The following is a 24,890-nucleotide window of genomic DNA, read 5'->3' as shown; positions in this document are numbered from 1 at the left end:
AACGATTATATACTGCCACGATGAATGAGTTAGAGTGAGATCAAGGTAAAACATAATCGTTGTATATATGTGTTAGAAACTCTTTAAATTTTTAGCTTGCCATTTTTTTCTTTCATTAAAAGTAGATATGCCCCATAAGCTCAATTATAGGTAGACAAAATCTAATTAGTTACACGATGCAGTTTTTATATACTTATATGAAGACAAATGGACCGAGTATGTGTAAACAAATTGTTAGTAAAAGAATTAAGCAAACCTAACCAACAACTACCATGCAAATTGTATAAGTGACATATAACTTTGTTTTGGTTTAATAGAAGCACCAGAGTAGTTTTTTATATGCAATATGAGAAAGAATTCATTACGGCACAAAAACTCATGGATTAAAGCAAAGCCAAAAAAAGTCAAAGGCACACAATCGATGGTCTTCATCATCGTGGGGTAAAACTCTAGCTAAAGAACTTGGTGCATCTACTTGGGAGATACTCAAGGCAGCAGAAGATACTGCTCCAGCATGGTGAACAAATACTGCCACAGAAGATGCTACATCTATCTAGGGCAAAAGTGAAGAATCCATGACATTTCCCCAAGGGGCAAATAAGGGAAGTGAAGATGACACACCATCTTGGGGGAAAACTGCAGCTAAAGAAACATCCACATCCACTTGGGGGAGAGATAAGACAGCAGAAGATATTGCTCCTGCTTGGCGGAAATACAAACAAAACATGGAGAGAGTTTTCGGAGTTTATAATCTAAAGAGACATAACACCACATGAGGACCTTGACAACACTTGAAAGTGCATCCCAAGTGCGAAGGCTGTTAGCCATCTCTATCTCACCGGCAATTCTTGCAGGGCACAATGTTGCCGTTGTAATCATGCCTCACTCTTTCTTTGCTTCCGTAGTTAGTTTCCTAACCTTTGTTTTCCGGCATTGTGCTTCCCGCACAGAAACAGCGAGGAGACAATCGTTACGGTTTTCCAAAGGCATGGATACAATCAAGAAACCATTAGTATTCATCCCACCATGTACCCAAACTTCACCCATTCTTGAACCCACCCTCTACAAACCGCACTTAGCCCTTTTATTTTAAATTCTTGGATTTGTTGCACGATATGAATGTCTTCCATATTCTAGTAGTGATATATCAATCGAAAATAAGAATGTAAAACTCATGCACACCTCGTCTTTCCCGACCAAAAAACCAACCTAAAAACCACATTAACCACCACAATTTTTTAGAGTCCAGTCATTGCTCAAAACAAATAACTTGCACAACATAATCATCCATACAAATAGAATTTAACCAACCAAAATTTTTTGAGTTACAAAAGAGAATAGAATCTTTACAAAAATCGACCAAAGCTGCAATTGGAAAACCAATCTGCTGAATTTTAGCAATCTTGCATATACATTGGCTTTGTTCAGCATCAGACCAAATAAGCAAAGAAATTATTCATTCATGAGAACAGGCAACCGCATAAAACTATAAGCAGAGAAACATAATACCAAGACCATGAGGTTATCAACAGCAAAAAAATATCCTTAAATGATACAAAGTTGTATCAAAAAGGTGTAAAAAAGAGTATTAACAACACTTCATAGTTAAGATGCTAAAAGGGTCACGAAAAAACATTAAAGTGCGATACAAAAGTGTACCAAAAAGTTCAAAAAAGAGTATCAACAACATTTTATGCTTACAATGGTTAAAGGGTTAATTGTTTACATTATTGCCCTTATCACCAAACAAAAAAAATTTACACTACCCTTATCTTATCCATGACCCACGTCGTCTCAAGACATTTAGAACCCAAAAGGTTGTTGCAGCAGAGGCAAGCAAGAACAACAAAACTCCAACCTTTTTCGAACGATCAAACTTGAACATTCCACGAAAAAACCCCAAAAATCGTTGCAAAACATTATCATTCATCGGAACTTTTTCTTTCGGCGGATTAGTACGATTTGCAGGTCGATACATAGTATGGACCACCAACTTGTTCCGATTCGGACCTTTACCATAAACACGCAAACCCATCCTTGTTTTTTCTATTTTCACTGCTCTCTTGTACCAGATCCCGGGGGAGCATCGAAATATCTCACTAATGTCCCTCGATTTTTTTCTTCGTTTCGTGCCTTAACCAGTTCCCTTAAATTTTTGACCAAAACTCCTCCTAGAATTTGTTGTTCTCTTCGATCAATCTCATTCATCATTTTATTTACCCTGAATCAGAAATTAAATACAACATTAATATTGATGGTTTTTCAAAATATATTTAACTTTCCAGATTTAAGAATGACACTGTGATAAATCTTTAAAACTCAAATTAATAAAGTAAATGCATAAGAGCTCCCAAAAGTTAGATAATTATTAAAGAAAACACAACCAAAAAGTATTTTGACAGTGTTGTAAATCAAATTTTGAAGTGATAGCTGATAAAGAAGCTACAAAACCTAATTATTCATGAGTTAATGCGCTTTGAATGTAAATGCTCACGAATTTTTCTGAACATCTAAGATGTATTCATGAGTTGTTAAAAGGCAACTCATTTTCTAAAACGCTGGTTTTTTTTTTTTTTTAAAAATTCTGATTTGTTGAGAAAGTGCAGTTATGAACAGCATATGTTAAAACAATTCGGGAACGATGAGATAGTTAACTATCGGAAAAACCTAATTAAAACACCAACCAACCAATAACAAAATCACAGAGATAAAATGGCTAACAACATTCGATAAAAAAAAGCTACAACGCTGGCCTAAACCAGAATAAGAGAGTTAGCAAGGGACCTTCAACTCTAACAGGATCACACAAACAAAGTTCAAAGAAAAAAAAACAAACAAACCATCCAACCATTGGACAATTAGATCCCAAACTAACCACACAAAGAGGACAAAAACCGAAACATGGAGACATGAACACAAAACCTGTAATTAGATCCGAATCACAAAATGCCAAAACAAAATTCGTAATCTAACCATCCCTATACTAACAGCCCATCCAAGCAAATACAAATCTAATAGGGTTTAGAACAAATAAACCAATCATCCATTTTGAATGTTGTTTGGAACAAATACACCGACCACTCAGTTTTCTCAAGCTTTACATAAATAGACAGATACAGATACGTGTACAAAATAGAAAGAAGCCCAGTTCCACTCTAAAACTTAAACCACCAAATAAATACTCAGTTATTCAACATTTGCATAAATCAACAGATAACAGATACACACATAAAAAAGAAAAAAACTCAGTTCCAATAAAAGCTAAAATAACAAAAGTTAATCATATATTTAAAATCCAAATATGAATGCTTCACGAATATAAATAAAAAAAAGGTAGATAACTAATCAGGCTTTGAAAAAAAAATGATGGCACATAATTATATACCTCAAAACATCAAGGAACCAACTTCTTCCTCCAACGATCGAAATTTCTGAAATTTGCAAAAAGTAAATCCATTAGCAACCCTAAGACTTTCAAATTTAAAGATGAAATCTAATGAAATTTTAGCTAAATGAGCAAAGACACACCAAAAAACCAAAAAGCCCAAAAAAAAAAAAAGCAAAACAAAACAAAAAAAAATTTAGGAATATTTTGAATCTAACACAATAATTTGGTTCAGCGAAGAATACAAAAGTTGTAGACCTAGGTGAAATGTTGAGTAAATTCCAAGGGCTCTATACCAAGGCCATAATGGAACAGTAATGTCATGGAATCTACAATTAGTTCAATACAATCGGATATAAAAGCAAATTAAATTTGTTCAATCTTATAATAAAGAACTAAGTGCATGAATAACTTTTGTGGCTCAATGGCTTGAGAAGCAAATAACCAACTTTATATATCACAGCTTAAATTTCTCCTATTGCTGAAATCGAAGCTGACCAACTCACCGAATACATATATGAATTAATACCTAATGGTTCCCTCGAAAACAAATCTTTAAATATTTTTTTAAACTAATAGAGATCAATGTCATCTAAAACATTGGAAACACCATCATACAACACTGTAGTTCAATCTCTATTATTAAGGGTCATAAAAAATTAAAGCAATAAGTATAGCAGACTCAAAACAGATACCCTCTCTTGGAAAAACAGAGAACCACAGCGGGATGCTCAACTATCCAATTTATACCAGATGCAACATTTCACATTCGTTCAGTCCCCAACCACAGGGTTGATTCCATTTCAACCCTCTCATTCATACTATGTGTTTACATCTCCATTACACATTCAGATATCAAGACAATATATACAATTCATAAATTTGGTTATGCAGTTAATAAATAAAAATCTCACTGAACCAACTGCATTCTTCTAAACCAAACCAAAAAATTGTTTTATGATCAATGTCATTAACTTTTTTATCATTACATATCAAGATATGCAAAAACGACCACTGAAACAACCACAAAGATAGAAAGTTCCACAGTAATATATCATCTGCAACCAATAAAAAAATTAACCAACTAAATCAAATATAAACCCAAATAAATTCAACCCCACCAACCAAAACAGGAAAAACTCTAAATAGACAACAATCAAACAGAACCAAATGCGGTTTAGTAGCTTGAAACAAAACGAAATGGTGTTTGGCAGCTTAAAAAATTTCGTTTCAAAGCCAACTAAAAAGCAAAAAATGCTACCCAAAATTGGAAAAGAGGTAAAAATATGATTAGCAAAAGATGTTAAACATAAAAAAAAAACAATTACAATAATTCTCCATTCGTACATTAATACTAATAGATCAAACTCCAAATGATTTGCATAAAAATCTCATTTCCTTGTAACTCGTTGTTCAGTTATGTGTTGAACACAAACACCAAGATATCAACAAAACGTCTTGATTCACTGAAAACCTATAGAAGAGGTATGGAAATTTGGAAGATTTTAGAGATTGCTAGGTTTGTTAAGGAAAGGTCTACCTGATTTGATGGTATTAGAAGGGAGGTGAGAAAAATTATTCAAGACCTAAATTGTAACATCTATAGGGTAACGTGCACCTAACAGAATTAACCGTGTGAATACACAGTATCAGAGCGATTCACCCATACAGGTACAACCCAAAGTAGGTGGTTACTGGTGAATGTGTGCGTGTGTGTGCGTCTGTGTTTTGTATCCATTAGTTCATTATATATCAATATAGCACACTCCAATTCAACCTATCCAATTCAAAGCAGCACATCTCTAATTCAAACATATGCAATTAAAATTAGCACACATCCAAATTCCAATTCAACAAACCACATTTTCAAATCAATTTAAACTAAATACCCAATACTCAATCACATATCCAATTCAAACTACATGGCTAATATTCAATAACATGTCCAATCTTTAAGCACATTTACAAAATAGATTTAAAACAGTATAAAGTCTACTTAGCAACAAAACATAAACATCAAAATCCAACACAAAGACAAAAAATTAGAAGTTAGAAGATGTTCTAGCACCAGAGACTATTAGAAGTTGGAAAGATATGCTGATACAGCGGTTCGAGAACAGTTTGGGAAACTTTGGGCAGAAAATATGCTTGCAAGGAAAACGAACAATGGGTGAGCATCACTCTCAAAGCTGGTTTATGTTTAAATCAGTGAATTACCATAATCTTTACTGGTCAGTTTTCACTTTTGGCCTACTTCAGTGTGTAAATGCTGAATGTATTACTCCTTTTGCTTGATCCTAGGCAACTGTTACACCCTTACTACATTGTGACCTTTCTGATTTTTGAAGAACGAAGACTCTCAAAATTTATAGAAATACAAAAATGAGAAAATGATAAATCTTTCTCAACCAATATACTAAAAATGTTGACCACCAGTATATAATAAAAAAAACAAAATGCTAACTTCATCACATAGCACAAACTTTAAACGCATCACCTTCTGAAATTAAATTAAGAATTCATACGACATTCATTGAGAAACCGAGACAAACTGAAGTTGTATGTTGTAAAATGCAACCACTTTTAGAATCCCTAAGTCACATCAGTTAGCAAGAAACCCATTCTAACTCGAGTTGTACAGTGTAATAATGCAACCACAAAAAGACCAAACTTCTGCTGCTAAAAAGCTTTTACAAAATAATAAAACCCTTAACAGTTTGAACCCTACCAGAAAGTTTATATGAGTTGAAGAACAGCTGCACTTAAGTGCAGCAAGATCATAACCTCTTACAGCTTCTCCTCCGCGTCAGAACCACCTGCAGACCAAATTAAGAAAGATTCAATGGCAAATCAAGAACAAATCAGTAATAATTTAAATTAAAATCGCTAATTATTGTTACAGAGAGAATTCATATCAAGATTAACTACATTATTTAATTCGAATGGAATCAAAAAGCAGCATAAATATGAAGGGTAAATAAATTAATAGCAAAAGTCACATTTCAGCAGCAATTAATAGCAGAAATCAGAGTTGAGTATCAGGGACCAAAACAATTTCAGTAAAAAGATCAGAATCCCAACAAAGGTAAGTAAATTTATGAAACCTATAAGATTTTGAAGTGAGGAAAAATGTCGTAAAACCGAAAGAAAAAAACATGAAATTATCCTATGTTACCAATATTGATGAACCCATCACAGGTGAACAATGAAGCAAATAAAGCTTGAAAAAATAAACGAAGCAATCAGTACGGGAAAATTTGATAGGTTTCAACACCATTCCTCCAAAGCCTCAGTAGTGGTGGTTTCACTTAGCACGCCAACAAAATTTCAAACAGCATTCTTGTTCTAATACCAGATCAAACACACAATTATTCACAAAAAATATGTAACTTATTTAATAAGGTATACAAAGGAACTCATCACAGGTCAAGTACTTTTACAAACTTTGAAAAATATGAATCCCGAGTATAAATCATGTCAAAAATATCAAAACATTTACGAAATTTTTATCTTTCCATTCCACAGACAGACCAATTTCAGGACAGAATAAAAGATAGACCTCCTCAAGCAGCACATCTCTAATTCAAACATATGCAATTAAAATTAGCACACATCCAAATTCCAATTCAACAAACCACATTTTCAAATCAATTTAAACTAAATACCCAATACTCAATCACATATCCAATTCAAACTACATGGCTAATATTCAATAACATGTCCAATCTTTAAGCACATTTACAAAATAGATTTAAAACAGTATAAAGTCTACTTAGCAGCAAAACATAAACATCAAAATCCAACACAAAGACAAAAAATTAGAAGTTAGAAGATGTTCTAGCACCAGAGACTATTAGAAGTTGGAAAGATATGCTGATACAGCGGTTCGAGAACAGTTTGGGAAACTTTGGGCAGAAAATATGCTTGCAAGGAAAACGAACAATGGGTGAGCATCACTCTCAAAGCTGGTTTATGTTTAAATCAGTGAATTACCATAATCTTTACTGGTCAGTTTTCACTTTTGGCCTACTTCAGTGTGTAAATGCTGAATGTATTACTCCTTTTGCTTGATCCTAGGCAACTGTTACACCCTTACTACATTGTGACCTTTCTAATTTTTGAAGAACGAAGACTCTCAAAATTTATAGAAATACAAAAATGAGAAAATGATAAATCTTTCTCAACCAATATACTAAAAATGTTGACCACCAGTATATAATAAAAAAAACAAAATGCTAACTTCATCACATAGCACAAACTTTAAACGCATCACCTTCTGAAATTAAATTAAGAATTCATACGACATTCATTGAGAAACCGAGACAAATTGAAGTTGTATGTTGTAAAATGCAACCACTTTTAGAATCCCTAAGTCACATCAGTTAGCAAGAAACCCATTCTAACTCGAGTTGTACAGTGTAATAATGCAACCACAAAAAGACCAAACTTCTGCTGCTAAAAAGCTTTTACAAAATAATAAAACCCTTAACAGTTTGAACCCTACCAAAGAGTTTATATGAGTTGAAGAACAGCTGCACTTAAGTGCAGCAAGATCATAACCTCTTACAGCTTCTCCTCCGCGTCAGAACCACCTGCAGACCAAATTAAGAAAGATTCAATGGCAAATCAAGAACAAATCAGTAATAATTTAAATTAAAATCGCTAATTATTGTTACAGAGAGAATTCATATCAAGATTAACTACATTATTTAATTCGAATGGAATCAAAAAGCAGCATAAATATGAAGGGTAAATAAATTAATAGCAAAAGTCACATTTCAGCAGCAATTAATAGCAGAAATCAGAGTTGAGTATCAGGGACCAAAACAATTTCAGTAAAAAGATCAGAATCCCAACAAAGGTAAGTAAATTTATGAAACCTATAAGATTTTGAAGTGAGGAAAAATGTCGTAAAACCGAAAGAAAAAAACATGAAATTATCCTATGTTACCAATATTGATGAACCCATCACAGGTGAACAATGAAGCAAATAAAGCTTAAAAAAATAAACGAAGCAATCAGTACGGGAAAATTTGATAGGTTTCAACACCATTCCTCCAAAGCCTCAATAGTGGTGGTTTCACTTAGCACGCCAACAAAATTTCAAACAGCATTCTTGTTCTAATACCAGATCAAACACACAATTATTCACGAAAAATATGTAACTTATTTAATAAGGTATACAAAGGAACTCATCACAGGTCAAGTACTTTTACAAACTTTGAAAAATATGAATCCCAAGTATAAATCATGTCAAAAATATCAAAACATTTACGAAATTTTTATCTTTCCATTCCACAGACAGACCAATTTCAGGACAGAATAAAAGATAGAGCTCCTCAAGCACACAACAAACCAGTACAGATAAACACTGAACAATAGTTTAGAGCCCAGCCTCTGCCTTTAACAGTTTGTCAATTTCTAACTAAATCAAAACTCATCATACTCTCATTTACCTTTTCAGGATGCTCAAAATGCTATCAATGACTTAACTGGTAAGGATGATGTTTTTCTTATCCAAACTTTGTTTTTCGACAGCTTCTCAAAAACGAAATCATTACCAAGATTGAGTTTAATTAGTTTTCTCATCATATCCAAATTTTATGCAGTTTATATAATATCCAGAAATAATTCATAACAAAAGGCCATAAATGACAACAATACATGCTAACAATAGAGAAGCGAAAAAAAAAAAAAAACTTAGCTCAAAAACACATACCCTTCAAGGATCGGAGCCTCAGAAAAATTTATGAAGTTCTCGCAAATATTTTTAGGTCTCAATGCACCTACACTGCAAACCAACGAAAATGCAAATGCATTAATACAATAGCCAATACCAATTTCTAAGATTTTAGCATTCTCTTTACCCTTGCAACCAAAAACCACAAATCCCAGAAAAATGAGCAAGAAGCTTAAGCAGAAAAAAAATCATATTTTAAACCACCAAAACCCAATACCCATTTAACCTGAGATTTGAGTGTTCTCTTTAACCTTGCAACCGAAAACCAAAAATCCCAGGAAAATGAGCAAGAAGCTTAAGCAGAAAAAAAAAACATATTTTCAACCACCAAAACCCAATATCCATTCAGTCATTCACGAACGAAAAATCTAAATACAGAGTGAAAGATGAACAAACTGAAAACCCCCCAAAAAAAAGCCACAAAAAAGAAGAAGAAAACTGACCTTAAAACAGAACGCAATGCACAGAACAGAGAGATGCATCCCCAAAATGAAAGAAAATGAGAGAAAACGAAACAAAGGAACCCCCAAAACCTAACCCAACAGTTCACATCTATGCTAACAGCAAATAATGGAATAAAAAATGGAACTTAGCTTTCGAAATCCAGCCATTGATCCGACATGCAAAAGGGAACGAACGATCCAGAGTGATTCATGAACTGAGGGGACCTTACTCGGCTCTGTTCACCATCCAACCCCTCCCTCTCTCTTTCTCTCACTGTCTCCATTCCACTCACCCATGCCAGGATCCCTCTCCCTCTCTCTCTCGCTCTGTTTCTCTCTCTCCCTCTCTATCGGAGGCATGGCCTCCCATCCCCGAAACCCTCCCTGAATGACAGCAAAGTAAACCCACCCAATCCGTCTCAAACAAATAGGACAAAAGTGCCCTTCCAACCAGCCCCAATATCAGACCAAACCTGACGGGCTTGTTGTAAATAGCGTGAAATCGAGTGGCTCCCTGATAAGCCACATGGACAAAATTACCCTCTGAAATTTTGAGAATTACCCTCCCAACCCACTCCCCATCAGGCTGGTATTGTTGTAAATAAAGCAAAATCAAAACAAACGTGAATAGTGCCTGCCCTCCCCCCTACTTTAGTATAGATAATGTATGTTAAACGCATGTAACTACACAATATGATATGATAAAGATTATAATATCATATAAAAGATCATGACATGAAGGATCCCTATCAAATAGCTAGATCCGGACCTTAGTCCGTTGATCCCAATTTTCGTCAGTGGTGTTAAAGGGCCCACATATGAATATAGAGGTTCGTATTCATACAATTTGAAGCATGCGTCAAAACTCAAATGGGAATATGAATATCTCGAACTCGATGGATACAGTTCACCTGGAGTATTTTTTCTCAACGTTGATGACAAAATTATTATGTCCCTTATTTTAGGAATGAAATTGTACATCTTAGATGATAAGTTATTAGATTGAATCAGAACCCAGAATTTGTTGATTCTAAATAATTGAACCAAAATTTGGTGTAGTTTTACCAAAGTCTTGGTTAAAGACAAATGAAAACTTGTTGAGACAAATTGATATTTCTCCCATGAATTTTGAATTTGGTGGATATCACCCACCTTGAGTTTTCAAACTTGTTCTCTAATACAGATGAAAGCCATTTTGTTCCATTCTTAGTGTTTGAGATTTATCTCCCAACTTGATCTTACAAACAATAAACAGTTGAGTTATCTCTCAATAGCTTGGCTTTTCATTTCATTTAATTTATTTTTCTTCACTTTTATTATGTTGATTCAATTTTGTTTATTTCATTTTCGTATATTATTCTGAATTTGTTAGTTAAAATTTTTATTTATTTGAGAAGCTCCTACTTTCTTTAATGAGTTGTATCGCACAATTATAGTAGTAGTGTATGCTTATATTGTCATAAACCAGAAGTTCATTGACCAAATCATGGCATAATTATCTTGGCCATTCAATATCCACAATGATGTGTAGGATTATTACAAATATGTATGGACATATTTTGACGCCTCAACATAGTGCAATGTCCATGTCCTTGTAAGGATTGCTCACATAGAAATTTGGTCCTTTGACCATCTAAAATTGACTTTAGATCCTGTATTTTGTCTTGAGAATGCAACATCTTATTGTGGATTATTTGATTAGTGACCTAGGTGTATCTACAAGACGATCATTTTATTATTCGCCTACTATGACAAGCGCCATTTCCCAAATTTTTTATGCTATTTCATGCCACTTGGGATTAATTTTGAGCACACAACTTCTTATGGCTTACCACAAGCTTTACGCATTTTATGCATTGCTAGTTGAAGCTTGGAAGATGCATCTTGATCACATGCATCATAATGATCAGTTCGGTTGAGGTATATTTTCCAACCAATAAGTAATTGTGTACAACGATGTTTTTCATCCACTAAAATTAGGATTCAAGTCAATTTGTTTTAAGTTGTGCTCATAGTTACTGCAGTTTTGCAGGTTGTCACTTTGATCAAACAACATTCCCGACTTTAAGGGAGAAAGACAATTTTCAAAGAATGTCGAGAATTAGCATTGATACATTTGCATTTATCTCATCCAAGCAATATAAAGTCACAAGTGACATTAATTAATTTGTTGCATGCCTAAAGCATGACATATATATATATATATATATATATATATATATATATATATATATATATATAGTTTATAAACTTTGAACTCTTCTTAAGTAGAGATTAGTAAAGTTCAAGCCCTAATTGAAAATAACGCTCCATAAGAGGTTATAGTCCAATTCTCTAAGTAATTCATCTTCATATGTTTGTTCTAGATTTGACAATGGAAGCCTTGAAGAGGCATTGTTGACACACCCCGATCCGGAATGTCCACTAGGACTCCGAATCGAGCTGTGCTGGCCACCATCTGGAAGGTGACGAAGCCATAAAGTGATGATAAGGAAAGATGCAAATAAATTCAAACCTAAAGGTGCCTAAATAACCGAGTGCATTGTGCGTGGGTATGAACCCAAATCACACGTAATGTCAGAGCACAGTCAAGTACAGCAATGTAGGTAGAAACCATACCCACAAAAATAGCCACCTTAACAGGGACATGCCACGAATCCTCGTCGATAAGGAACTTTGCTACTAGAACCTGGAAGGGCGCAAAACAGAAAACGTGAGTGGGCGAAAATAAAGCTTTTCAAGAATATCTCATTTATCAACATTCATAACCCCTCGCTAAAAAACCTGTATACTTTCCCAGAAAATAATTTATATAACCATATATATCAGCAAATATCTCAAATCACAATCCTTTAACACTTTTCAGAAAATATGCCATGCAATGCATCGAAACATAATATGGATGCATCAATATAAATCAGGTGAAATGATAAATCAACCGGAGACCCTGCAGCTGGTCCTGTACTGTTAATTCTATAGCTCAATATCCAATCCAACCGAAGTCACCAACTGTGACCTATACGGCACTACTCTGCAAATAAATCGGAACTACCTGAAGTAGTCTGTACGACAAGAATGGTGTAAGAATATGCTCTAGTGCTTCTCTTATCAACAGCTGTATAATAATCTAAAGTCACCTATAGTCGGAACCACCTCTCATGGTCTGTACGACATGTCGGAACCCTCTATTGGTCTATACGACATGCACCTACTTGGATCCAAGGTGAGCGTATGGTGCGGGGTGAATAATATAAGCACTAACACCAGGGGTGCAGGTTTGAGCTTTCAATACAATTCACATCACAATAAATCACATGATTAACATAAAACTCACCTAATATTCACCTGTGCGTCCACAGCACCAATTCACACACACACACACACACACATATATATATATATATATATATATATGCATCAATTATCAATTCATATAATGTATGCATGGCATTTTAAAACATACTTTCATTTAAATCCGATTTCTGGGAAAAATCAATAGTATATAGGTATATATAGAAAACAAATGCCCACTCACCTGGGGTCCGCGCTACGACTCCCTAACATCAGAACCAAGGCGTCCTGAACGCTCGGCGACTAAAACAGTTATCAAACCACGTCTCAGAACTCTTATCCATAGAATATGAAATTCACATAACACACATCCACAAGGGTATTCAAGAATAATGCGAGACCCGTTGATCAAAGGTCAACCGTCGACTAAGTTCGACGGTAGGGTTATAACCTCACATAACTCAATCTGAAAGATCCACAACTAAGATTTCTAATCCGTCACTTCCCAAGATATACATTAATCTTCTAGAACAACATACTAAAATTTCGTTATGATCCGACGGTTGGATCTCCGGCAATTTCCAAAACCGAGTGGCGGTTAACCTTTTATTTTATGAACTTACAAATCCAATTCAGGAAGATCCATAGGTCGAATTTCCAATCCGTAAGTTCCTATATTCTTCAAATATTACGTACTACTACGTATCAAAGTTTGGTGACGATCCGACGGTTGGATCGTCGATTCATCTTTTGGCCTAACCATGAATCGTATCGAAATTAAGTCCAAATGATCAACTAACGTTAAGCCACTACCAAAAATGAACTCAGGACATCAAATATAGCTTAAAATAACATTGGTGGCCCACTGGCCACGTGCCACCGCACACGCCGCCGTGGGTGGCGGTCGGCCGCCCCGGCTCGCCGAAAAATCCAACTATTTCCAAAAATTACCAAAATTTACAGAAATGAAGATCTCAATGAGTAGAGAAACTTTCATACCTGTGGCCAAGGCCAATTCGGTCGGCAAGGCCTCCAATTTAAACAAAACCCGTCGGAAACCCTAGATTTTGGGTGTGCTCAATCCGTCCTCAAATCAACTCCGCCGTCCCAACCATTGCTTGGGCTTTGTTTTAGGCCTCAAGAGGATGCCATGGATGGTGAAAATTGAAAGAAATTGCTTTGGGATAGGGTGATTCGAAGCCAAGGCCGCCGCACCCCTTTCTTGCGGTTTTCTCTATTTTTAAAACCAAATCTCTCCAAATTTGAGATGGAATGGATAGAGGAAGGGTTCTAGAGTGTTTCCCATGAGGTTTCTTGAAGCAATTCGCCGGAAAAATGGGTGGAAATCATCGAAATTACACATGGGTGCCGACTGGGTCAAGAACGGGCCAAGGGGATCCGGCCGATCCCCCACGCCACTCTCTCCCTTCTTTCCTCCTTTCCCTTATTCTGATTGGTCAGTCTCTCTCTCTCTCTTCTCCCAATTTGGCCAGCTCCCTCTCATTTCTCTCCCGGAGCTCTTGCATCTTTTCCTCTAGATAGGCAGCTTGCCCAATCTCTTCTTCTTCCTTTTCTTTTTCTTTCTTTCCTTTCCATCCGCACCATCCATTTCTTCTTCTTTAAATCTAGGCCATCCAAATAGCACACCAGATTTTATAAAGGAAGAATCCATATTTTCTGAAAATAATAAAATTGATCAAATTTCAAACTTTAATAACTTCTTCGTTATAGCTCCAAATCACGAACCGCTTGCGCCCACACGTCCGTAGTGACAAGTATTATGAGGATAGGCCAATAAAGAAATTCTTAGGTGACATGACACCGTAAATAATCTCAGTCAACACACGTGTCTCGAAAGGCAATTTCGTAAAATCACTTAATAAAATTATAAAAAAAAATCAATATTTTCCGGGACGGACTGTCACAATCTTCCCCCCTTTAAAAATTTCATCCTCGAAATTTCAAATAACTTGCTAGATGCAAAATACTCAAAAATAAGAAGAGTACCATTATATAAAAATACTTACACAAGGAAGAGATCAAATTAGAGCGGTTGCATAAAAGAGAGTGCCATTCTGTCGTGATTGGATTGCAATTATTCCTCTTTCATGCCTCCAAGCTCATACCTTTTTCCTTCCTCGTCAGTATAGTAATATAACTTCCACAAAATCCGTCAAGTAAGAATACCACTTACCACGTAATGGCTTAAGAAAAGTTTACGGATATAAAAAACAACTATCAATATAGAAGCCTTCAGTTCAAACACTTGCGCCAAACTTAAAACCAAAAGTAGAAATAACTCACTCAACATTTGCAAAATCAGAAATACTCAAATAAATAGAATAGTCTCATAGAAAATGCTTGCACACAAAAATCAAGATTCAAAATGAAAATGGTCCTTGCCAAACATTTGTCGTGACACGAACTTCGAGAAAATTTGAAATATAACTAATTAGTAACTACTATTAAAGATGAGTCGTCTTACCTACTAGCTTAGAGAACCCAAAAGTAAGCCATTGATATTACTGTTTGCGGCCTGGAATGTCGATAGTTCAATGTTGTCTCAATAAGTTAGTAAGAATCATCTTGCTCCTTGAATGCAATTATGTCCAAATCATCCAATTCGTGCCTCGATCGCAACGCCATAGAATCTTTAAGCTCATCAATCTAACTGCTAGGAGTGCTTGATATCCATGTACTCCCCAAATTATCAAGTCCTAGAATGATGTCCTGAAAGATGCGTGTAGAAGAACATATATCATCACATATTTCCTTCGCGACTATTCACTAGCATTGCTCACCAAATAAAAAATATAACCTTTGAAATCTAAAATTTGAGAATCCAAATCTTTATCGACAACATTCAAGCGATAATTGTAATTTCAATCTTACATGGAGAGTGTTGTCAATATTACTAGGCTTCATACTTTCCCCAATACTAAGCTGAAATCCATTCAATTCTTAATACCACATGAAATTCCTTTTTGGTAAGTCCAATAAACTCATGAGGAGATTGCACTTCGAGATTTCTTGTACGCATCGATATAAAACTGGCGCACGCCTTTGCCGAGACAATGTATCGAATTACTCATCGATCAAATGAAAAAAATCATGTCAAGAAGACTAAAGCATACTCGAAAATCTGAGAACTCCAAACAAGGTCATCACATTCAAAGTTCATGATATCCAACTGATTGGTTGTCCTTACCCTTACCAAAAACAACTTCCAGAATACTTAATCACCAATGGTAATGATCTAATCCACAGAGTAATCGACAGGTGATTGAGGAATTAATGATTCCAACTAGATTTCAATATCCAAGCAATTCTTCCCGAATGACTATCTGTCCTTGAAAATAGTGTGAACTGCAATAGGGTAGGCATGTACCAAAGTTGACCAAATACACTCTCAGCACAAGGAATGAATATGAAGTCATGACCAGAAATGATGTTGACCAAAATGCCAACTAACTAAAAAATTCGAGAATAGGTAATTTTAACAAATGATCCAACTGTAGCTCCCTCAGAATCAATGGAAGAATGGATTGATTGCCAAGTCAATCCATAAACATCAAGGCATCACTATCACTCCACATGTACCAAAATACTTCTTACCAGAAGCTTATAGTAATTATCCCGTTTGCATCTGGATATGGTAAGTGATGTAACTCATTTAGACAATTTCTTGGAGAATCCAAATAACGTCGCAACGATATTCAAGGGTCAACTATAAAGGAATGAGGGAGACTAAAATACTTAGGATAAAAATCATCTGTGCTACGATGCTCAGTAATTACATTTGCACAACCAGGATAATACACGATAGTGCAATCATAGGCATTAATTTAATCCCTCCAATGCTGCTGCTAGCAACTTACTCTGTCCAAAGGTAAGTGTAATTAAAAAGCTCCAAAGTTAATGAAGATTTTGGACACACTTCTCCACAAAGAAGTACCAAACCGTTTTCAAATGAAAAATGACCATTGTTACCTCCAAACACATATAAGATGATTCATCTTTATTGGTTCCACTGCTAGGAAGCATAAGTGTTATCCCATCTCGATGCATTTACTTAACCAACATCCGAGAAGAGACGTCACCTTAAATTCCAAAATGTCTCGCTGCTACCAAAGGATGTAAAAATCATATGAAGAAAAGGCAACACTTAATCTGTCAGAGATCTTCATTCATAACTCACATCACACACTAAACCAACTTCTTTGATCAAAAGTGATGCAAAACACTAAAGCTGTAAGTTCGCTGATCAATAGTCGATAACCTCAATAAGACTAAGAATATCTTAAATCTCACGACACTTTGTGAGGATTTCAACCTTCATCCCTATAACTCTTTTTGAAATGAGAAAAGAATACCATCTATAAAGATCACACCTTCCAAGATAAGTATCAATCTAAATAAAACTGGTGTATGAGGAAAATAACTCCAACCGTCACTTAAGGAAGTGACTAAATCTAAGTAAAATCCCAAAGTTCGAAGTTCCATAAGTAGGAGACTTGGTTGAATAAATTCCTTAATCGATAAACTTTAGAACGCAACATCTGAACAAAGCCTTGCTCGTGTTCACGTACTACCTTTCAAACATCGTGTCAAAATCATAAAATTTCTATGACACAATCTTGATCCTCCAAATACCTGATTACGATGCTCCTCCGCAATTCACGTATTATCTAGTACTCATAACCTCAGGAAAGACTTTTCAATTCTTGAAGTAAAATATGCAATACGGCAAATTACAATTACATCCAAATAATAATCTAGTTCGTTTTCTAATTGTCCGAACTAGTATAAGAGTCCAAAGTAGCTATCTCATAATGCCATCATCCTCTGGAAACAACCAATAAGAAACTGTGGTTGCCCAGGAAGTTGAACTGTATATCCTCAAACATTCTTCTGCTCTAACCAAAGGCAGGCTCGCCTAGACTGAGAATTTCCTTCAATCACATCAAGTGGAGCCTCGACTTTTAATTCCTTTTATATCTCCACACCTGATTGGATCATGAACACAGACTTTTATATCACATTTATATCACAAAGTGAGAGAAATTAATAACAACTCACCTTTCTAACTTAGTTGATCCACCAATGCTTGTATTCAAAATTCTAACGCCCTTTTTAAAGGAAAGAAAACATCATCAATACTCTAAGCTTTAGGGCTGGAAGAACACAGCTTCTCTACTTAAGTAAGGCTATAAATAATTGAAACATCACATGAGCATAGCTTAGGTTCAACACCATGGCTATTGATTCTCACATCCTTTACACATACAAGATACTCCGCACTAAGGGTGTACAATATCACTTTCCAAGTCCAATCATACACCCAAAGTGATACTTCCAAAGTGCTTTTCCATTAAATGCTATTATTTTAGCACCATCGTCACACGAGACTGTCCTAGAATCTTAACAAGGTAGACTTCACAAGAATTCCAATAGGTAATAATCCAATAGATACTGTCAAGGAATCAAACTATTTCGGAGTTCCAATCTCAACAGTTTAATGCCGATGGCTAGAGGATAAGTATCAGATTAATTGGCAGAGTATCTGATAACACCCAATGATGCGCTAACCCTAATTTAGGCCATCCTCTTTCCTCTAATTCGCCCCTTGATAGAGAATTTCTTCTCTTTAATTATGAGAACATTCGCCGGAGTGCTCTTCTTAAACATCAAGAAATCGACCTGACCACAAAAACTTAGAGAAGCTACTACATTTTCTCGTAATCGACGAGGTGGCAAAACCAATAATGCTCACATCATGCGTGTGATGAACGCAATACTGTCCAACTTATGCTCTAATAACAAACTGACACACCCCGATCCGGAATGTTCACTAGGACTCCGAATCGAGATGTGCTGGCCGCCACCTAGAAGGTGACGAAGCCATAAAGTGATGATAAGGAATGATGCGAATAAATTTAAACCTAAAGGTGCCTAAATAACCGAGTGCACTGTGCGTGGGTATGAACCCAAATCACATGTGATGTCAGAGCATAGTCAAGTACAGCAATGTAGGTAGAAACCATACCCACAAAAATAGCCACCTTAACAAGGACATGCCACGAATCCTCGTCGATAAGGAACTTTGCTACTAGAACCTGGAGGGGCGCAAAACAGAAAATGTGAGTGGGCGAAAATAAAGCTTTTCAAGAATATCTCATTTATCAACATTCATAACCCCTCGCTGAAAAACCTGTATACTTTCCCAGAAAATAATTTATATAACCATATATATCAGCATATATATCAGCAAATATCTCAAATCACAATCCTTTAACACTTTTCAGAAAATATGCCATGCAATGCATCGAAACATAATATTGATGCATCAATATAAATCAGGTGAAATGATAAATCAACCGGAGACCCTGTAGCTGGTCCTGTACGATTAATTCTATAGCTTAATATCCAATCCAACTGGAGTCACCAACTGTGACCTGTACGGCACTACTTTGCACATAAATTGGAACTACCTGAAGTAGTCTGTACGACAAGAATGGTGTAAGAATACACTATAGTGCTTCTCTTATCAACAACTGTATAATAATCCAAAGTCACCTACAGTCGGAACCACCTCTCATGGTCTGTACGACATGTCGGAACCCTCTATTGGTCTGTACGACATGCACCTACTTGGATCCAAGGTGAGCGTATGGTGCGGGGTGAATAATATAAGCACTAACACCAAGGGTGCAGGTTTGAGCTTTCAATACAATTCACATCACAATAAATCACATGATTAACATAAAACTCACCTGTACTCACTTTTGCGTCCACATCACCAATTCACACACACACACACACACACACACACACACACACACACACACACACACATATATATATATATATATACACGCATCAATTATCAATTCATATAATGTATGCATGGCATTTTAAAACATACTTTCATTTAAATCCGATTTCTGGGAAAAATCAATAGTATATAGGTATATATAGAAAACAAATACCCACTCACTTGGGGTCCGCGCTACGACTCCCTAACATCAGAACCAAGGTGTCCCGAACGCTCGACGACTAAAACAGTTATCAAACCACGTCTCAGAACTCTTATCCATAGAATATGAAATTCACATAACACACATCCACAAGGGTATTCAAGAATAATGCGAGACCCGTTGATCAAAGGTCAACCGTCGACTAAGTTCGACGGTAGGGTCATAAACCCACATAACTCAATCTGAAAGATCCACAGCTCAGACTTTTGATCCGTCACTTCCCAAGATACAAATTAAGCTTCTAGAACAACATACTAAAATTTCGTTATGATCTGACGGTTGGATCTCCGCCAATTTCTAAAACCGAGTGGCGGTTAACCTTTTATTTTATGAACTTACAAATCCAATTCGGGAAGATCCATACGTCGGATTTTCAATCCGTAAGTTCCTGCATTCTTCAAATATTACGTAATACTACGTATCAAAGTTTGATGATGATCCGACGGTTGGATCGTCGATTCACTTTTTGGCCTAACCATGAATCGTATCGAAATTAAGTCCAAATGATCAACTAACGTTAAGCCACTATCAAAACTGAACTTAGGACATCAAATATAGCTTAAAAAGAATATTGGTGGCCCATTGGCCACGTGCCACCGCACGCTCCGCCGTGGGTGGCAGTCGGCCGCCCCGGCTCGCCGGAAAATCCAACTATTTCAAAAAATTACCAAAATTTACAGAAATGAAGATCTCAATGAGTAGAGAAACTTTTATACCCGTGGACAAGGCCAAGTCGGTCGGCAAGGCCTCCAATTTCAACAAAACCCGTCGGAAACCCTAGATTTTGGGTGTGCTCAATCCGTCCTCAAATCAACTCTGCCGCACCCCTTTCTTGCGGTTTTCTCTATTTTTAAAACCAAATCTCTCCAAATTTGAGATGGAATGGATAGAGGAAGGGTTCTAAAGTGTTTCCCATGAGGTTTGTTGAAGCAATTCGCTAGAAAAACGAGTGGAAATCATCGAAATTACACTTGGGTGCCGACTGGGTCAAGAACGGGCCAAGGGGATCCAGCCGATCCCCCGCGCCACTCTCTCCCTTCTTTCCTCCTTTCCCTGATTCTGATTGGTCAGTCTCTCTCTCTCTCTCTATTCTCCCAATTCGGCCAGCTCCCTCTCATTTCTCTCTCGGAGCTCCTGCATCTCTTCATCTGGTTGTGCAGCTTGCCCAATCTCTTCTTCTTCCTTTTTTTTTTCTTTCTTTCCTTTCCATCCGCACCATCCATTTCTTCTTCTTTAAATTTGGGCCATCCAAATAGCACACCAGATTTTATAAAGGAAGAATCCATATTTTCTGAAAATAATAAAATTGATCAAATTTCAAACTTTAATAACTTATTCGTTATAGCTCCAAATCACGAACTGCTTGCGCCCACGCGTTCGTAGTGACGAGTATTACGAGGATAGGCCAATAAAGAAATTCTTAGGTGACACGACACCGTAAATAATCTCAGTCAACACACGTGTCTCGAAAGGCAATTTCGTAAAATCACTTAATAAAATTATAAAAAAAATCAATATTTTCTGAGACGGACTGTCACAATTGTACCCAAGTAATGAAGTACTTATAAATTAAGCATGCACATGCAAATGAGAACTGGATCACAAATGATGAGCTACTCACGTCATCAAGGGCTATTCAGTCACGTTTTCCCTTATACAATTGTAAAATGGTTGGCCAAATTGGAAAGAGGAAAATTTCATTTTAAGAGCCATTGAAAAATGTGGAATAAGAGAACATATAATTTATACCCCAACGTCATTCTTGTGTGTTTGTAATGAAATAAACTCACTAAATGGCATGGTGCTTCATAGTAGAGACATGAGTATTTTTATTTTGTCATATATGCAACCACATTTCTATAAGTACATTGTTATTTTAAACGTGAGACTCATAGCATGTGGAGACTGCAACTACTTGAGATTTTTAAGTGTTGATCTCCCTCGAAGCAATTTTATAAAGAATAGAGAATGCCATGAAATTCTTTATCAAAGATTTCAAATGAAGAGCATAAAGCTCAAAATATATACTCAATACCTAATCTAGATAAATTTAGTATAAATTGCCTCAACGAGTACTTTTGTTAGTTCGAACTGAGTTATATTGTTGCAACATACTCTTAAAAGAGTTAATAGTTTTATTATGACTCTTGAAGAACCAACAAGGCTATTTGTATATATGGTTTATATTTACAATGGAACTTTATACTTCTCCTAGTTTATTTTAAATACTAGAGTTTAGTTTGTATTTGTTCTTTGTAGGAACACAAATGCCTGTTGTCAACTCCCAATAAATTTCTGCACTTCCCTAAGTCAATCACACTCAAACTTAATACTGAAGCACATTACTTCAAACTTGACAATGATGACTAGTCTATTGAAGACTTGCTATCATTAGGGAGTCACTTATTTAGCGGAGTTATTCATTAAGGGGAGTCTTTGACAATATGTTGTAATGGACGTATCCCACTTGGCTTTTTCTTGTCAAGGTTTTAACATGTCCAACACCATATAATTATTTCAAAATCGTGGTGCCCGATTTTTCTCCTTCGCTTAGGTTTTTTTCCACTGTGTTTTCCATGGGGCCTAAGCCGCCTTGTGATTAGAGTGGTCATTTGACTCTAGTGAAATTGTAATGATCCCCATTAAAATAATATGTATTATATTATAATTTATTAATGGTCTGCTGTATTGTTATATATTGACCCTTGTAGCCCACTAAACAACTTAATTCCTATTTGTTAGTTGACCGAAGAGTCCTAATGTGGAAGAATTATTTCTTAATTTTGTCTTCTTTCATTATTTAATGCATTTAAAATACTTAAAAAATTAGAGAAATTACAAAAATTGAAAAGGTAATCAATCAATTAGCATTAAACTTTAAACTTCTCCTCCATCATCAAAAAAACTTTTAAACTTCTCCTATTTAGAGAATCTGGCATCTCCAACTCCAAGATAGGTAATTAATGGGTAATTCTTAACTCTTAGTTAGAATTTCTTTGTGATTTTGTTGGTTATAGGTGAGAATTATTTTTTTGTTTAATAAAAAAAATTGTAATTCATAGAGTTAGTGTCGAAATAACTTTTTCTGCTATGAATATATTAGGAAGTGATTTGCGAAACTGAATGGGAGATATTTGGATGAATGACATCATGTTTTATGAATACTTATTAAGACTAAGGATTATTATTTTTATATGAGTTTTTCTTTATCTTTTAATCTTATAGTTATTTAAAGTTGACCCTCTTTCAAAGTTTTTCTGGCTACGCCACTTGTTTTCCATGCATGGTTTATCGAGGCAACTTCCATTAATTGGTGAACATCCAAGAAAAAATGTTATAAATAACTTTTATTATGTGGCTATTCATCTTCTAGATCAATATGTAATATGTATTTAGTTAAGACATTTTCGATGTAAACACTAGGCCTGTAAATAGGCACTATCATAAGGAGGAAGATACTTTGATTTCTCCTCCTAATCTCTCTCTTTTCTTTCTTTCTCTTTATATTTTATTTCCAACAATTCTTACCGTGTATTTAAAAGATTACTAAAATTTTGCCATTTAGTACTATAGTCTAGTGATGTTCCTCTTTATTTGTAAGTGAGAGGTATTAGGTTCGATTCTCGTCAAAGACAGATTTGTACCACATTATTGTTAGCCCATTATGAGGTTTAGCCTACTTCCCTATTCCTTTAGTATAAATAATATCATTTGTTAAAAAAATTATTAAAATCCTAAAACTATCTAATAATATATACATGCCCCAAGGGAGAATGCTGGAATAAAAACCTAATAAGTGCTAACATCAGGGGAAATAAAATAGTACTAATTTATTCTGAGCTATATATTTTAGTTGTCCTAAAACTAACTAGCCATCTTAAGCTTTTGGTGGTGCCGGGGAAGCTTTACTGCAGCAATGATTCTTTAACAAAGCATGGAAGAAATAGTTGTTGAACTTGTAGAAAACATAGTTGGCTCAATCGTCGTCCATTTCTACAATGGTCTTGCAGCAATCTTGTTGAATGGCGACTTTGCGAGTCCAGTAAGTATGCAAATCTCATGGTAAAAAATTGCAGAAGCAGTGTGGTAAGTTCGAAGGCACTTGACTATTCAAATATCCCACATTGATTGTATCTCTGAGAAAAAAAAAGTTTAAATATCCTAACCTCACTCCAACTAATGCCGAGACCTTTTGTGATGACACCCCACACTTGAATGCTTGTGCATATAGTAATTACCAAGTTGAAAACAACATGTGATAATTCTACATTCTATTTTGACAAGCTTAGGATCAGGGTTCTGCCATGACTATCGGAAGAAGCAATACATCGTGTCAATGCTAAACAAAATAGAAAGAAAAACACAGCAACTCCTTTCTTCATCATCTTTGCTTTCCCTTCAAGTGATGACAAATATAATCACCGAAAGGATAAATGTTCATCTAATTAGTTGATAGACTTTAATCCAAGTTTGGGGATTACATTTTTTTTTTGTACAATAATTTTCAGGGAGCTGATTTTGACATACATTTTTAGTTTCTCACCCACATATTTTTTATTTTTGACCACTAGATTGAATAAATTTGAAGAACGTCGAGGTTCTATAAAAAAAATTAATTGGCGATATGAGGAGTAGCTTAACCACAGTGACCTACTCGACGTCACGGACGTCGACATATTTTCAGAAAAATTTTCCGAGGCCACACGCGCCCCCATGCGCCGGGATAGGCACGGGTTCACGCACCCCCACGCGCATCACCCCTAACCTCCAGTCGCCGGTCGCCGGAAAACTGGAGATTTTTCAATCTCCTTGTTCTCTGTCATTTCTCAACCATTTTTCACGCATTTTATATCAAAATGAAGCTCTAAGCATGTAGATTCACGTTACACTACTTTAAGGCTAAAAAAACTACGAAATCTCACCGGAGAAATTCCAAGAAAACCGGCCAACTTCGAACTCAACGATCCCGACGTCCAAAACCTTCAAACTAAGCA

At 35.7% G+C, this 24,890-nt stretch overlaps 1 long non-coding RNA gene across 1 annotated transcript; it reads right to left on the bottom strand.

Annotated features, from left to right (window-relative positions):
- Nucleotides 1–1,583: 1,583 nt before the first annotated feature.
- LOC139190145 (uncharacterized) lies at nucleotides 1,584–10,174 on the bottom strand. The gene is made up of 4 exons (XR_011574186.1): nucleotides 9,105–10,174; nucleotides 7,890–7,977; nucleotides 3,386–3,431; nucleotides 1,584–2,221 (listed from the first exon to the last, which is right to left on the bottom strand). It is a non-coding gene; the product is annotated as an uncharacterized lncRNA (long non-coding RNA).
- Nucleotides 10,175–24,890: the final 14,716 nt, after the last annotated feature.

This window comes from Malus domestica, chromosome 12 (genome assembly GCF_042453785.1).
Source record: "Malus domestica chromosome 12, GDT2T_hap1".
NCBI classification, from domain to species: domain Eukaryota; kingdom Viridiplantae; phylum Streptophyta; class Magnoliopsida; order Rosales; family Rosaceae; genus Malus; species Malus domestica.
This window is presented reverse-complemented; position numbering and strand designations above follow the sequence as displayed.